Genomic DNA, 2,384 nt, shown 5'->3' with positions numbered 1-2,384 from the left:
CCCCTGGCTAATTTTAGTATTTTTAGTAGAGATGGGGTTTCACCGTGTTGGCCAGGCTGGTCTCGAACTCCTGACCTCAAACGATCCACCCTCCTTGGCCTCCCAAAGTGCTAGGATTACAGGCATAAGCCACCATGCCCAGCCCATCTTAACTATTTTGAATGTACAGTTCAGAGATATTAAATACATTCATAATGTTGTACAACCATCACCACCATCTATTTCCATAACTTTTTCATTTTGTGAAACTGAAACTCTGTATCCATTAAATACAGATTAAAATTTCCCCATTCCTCCTTTCCCCCTGCCACTAGTAACCAGCATTCTGCTTTCTGTCTCTATGATTTTGACTACTTTAAGTAGCTCATATAAGAGAATGCAGTATTTGTCTTTTTGTGACTGGCTTATTTCATTTAATGTAATATCCTTAAGTTTCATCCATGTGGTAGCATGTATCAGAATTTCCTTCCTTTTTAAAGCTGAATAATATTTCATTATATGTATGTGCCACACTTTTCTTATATAGTGATTTTTTTAAGCCCAATCTCTACCATCATTGTGAACATTGATGAGCAATATTGCATGTGTTCGAGTCTTCTAATTTTGAAGAGAGATGCTCTAAAAGTTAGTGAATAGCCTGAGATACTGGTTTTTAGAAAGTTAGGGCCTATAAGAAAATATGTAGACATTTAAATTATTTAAGATAAGAAATAGAGTCTGTTACCTAGTGCCTAAGTCTACAACAAAAATGCTGTGTGAAAAATTTAGGGTTAGACATAAGGAAGAAACTTCTGGTAGTTTTAAAACACTGAATTAACATTTAAGAGTAGATTAGATAAGGTTCATTACTCTGCCAGTAAAATAAAACAGTGTCTTCCACAGTCAAAGTTTAGGCAGATTAAAATCTCCCAATTAGCTTTAGCTGGATAGATGAAGCTGTTTGGCTGATGGCTTATTTTTTAGGTAGAGTGAGTGGGGTTTTTGTCTGTAATCTTCCCATGATGTAGCCAATAGGGCCCACTTTCAAATGGTGAGAGCTACTGTGTCAGAGTAACCAGTTTCCTAGTGAGGCTATCTTAGCTGCAAGTTTAATGCTCATGTTATAATGATCATACAATATGATTACAGAAAAAGCAGATCACCTTTATTTAGAGGGTCATGCTTTGAATAAGCCACTCTGACAAATAATTTAGGTGGATACTCCCTTCTAGACTATACCCTTCTAGATTGGTGTGCTGGTTTGAAAGTATGCTGTTCTTTATTTAAATATTTAATATCTTCCATTTTTATTAGGAAAAAATACAATGTAAATTATGAAACAGTAGTGAGTGAATTTTATTTTCTGTAGGATCAATTCAGTATCATGTTTTTTTTTCCTTATTAATACATTATTTATTTGTCTTCCCTCTGTCAAACCCTGAGCCAACCATGTGCCCCAGGCCACCTGGGGAGGTACAAGAAAAGGAACACACAGGGCAGACAAGACATGGGAGAAAGAACTGTGGGAGGTGCACACAGCTCCTTCACATGGCAAAGAGGGTGAGAAAGGCCACCATCAGGCAAAAGAGTCCCATGGCCCCAGGAGGGCAAAGCCCGGAATGGCACAGGAGAAGAGCTGTTGCTTCAGAGACGGGTTCCTGGCATGACCATAATGAGGCTCTCAAACACAATAGCAGTCTCAGCCCCAGAGCCAGCCACCCTAACTGTGGCAGCCCCAACCCCAGTGAACTTGGATGCTGTGTCAATGTCCCTTGGAATGGCTCTGGTTTGGAAGCTGCGGCTATGGGCAAGTGAGGTAAGGGGACATGAGACTGCCAAGTTGCTGAGGCTCTCATCTGTCAATGTCTCTGGTCATTTCAGCACCACTGCAGATAGTGGATGGCTCAGCAGCTGAGAGGTGTTCTTGACCAAGGAGGACGTGGAGAGGAACTTGAAGCAGGTTACATTTTCAGGAGGTGGGGGGCTGTGGCAGAAGAACTGCTCCCAATGTAGAGAAAACCCATATGGTGGTTTTTAGATTGGGTTCCCTAGAGGCAGAGCTTGACATGGAGCCCTAGTAAATCCAATGATTTATTGGAGAAGTGCATGCAATAGAAGGGGTAGGAGAAAAGTAGGATAAGGCAAGGGAAAAAAGATAAATAAGAATGTGATTTCAACTATAGACTAGCTAGCTCTGGCACCACAAGGGCCCCACAAGCCCTGGAGTGGAAATTTTACTATTAAATTGATCCCATCTTTTATTTTTATTTTTAGTTTTTACATCTTTTTCAGACAGAGTCTTGCTCTGTCTCCCAGGCTGGAGTGCAGTGGCATAATCTTGGCTCACTGTAACGTCCACCTCTCGGGCTCAAGCAACTCTTGTGCTTCAGTTCCCCTGAGTAGCT

At 40.9% G+C, this 2,384-nt stretch overlaps 1 pseudogene; it reads right to left on the bottom strand.

The window, feature by feature from the left end:
* Nucleotides 1-1,523: 1,523 nt before the first annotated feature.
* Nucleotides 1,524-2,003, bottom strand: LOC101127944 (ATP synthase F(0) complex subunit C2, mitochondrial-like; annotated as a pseudogene).
* Between the last annotated feature and the right edge of the window lie 381 nt (nt 2,004-2,384).

The sequence above is a fragment of the Gorilla gorilla genome, chromosome 15 (genome assembly GCF_029281585.2).
Source record: "Gorilla gorilla gorilla isolate KB3781 chromosome 15, NHGRI_mGorGor1-v2.1_pri, whole genome shotgun sequence".
NCBI lineage: Eukaryota > Metazoa > Chordata > Mammalia > Primates > Hominidae > Gorilla > Gorilla gorilla.
This window is presented reverse-complemented; position numbering and strand designations above follow the sequence as displayed.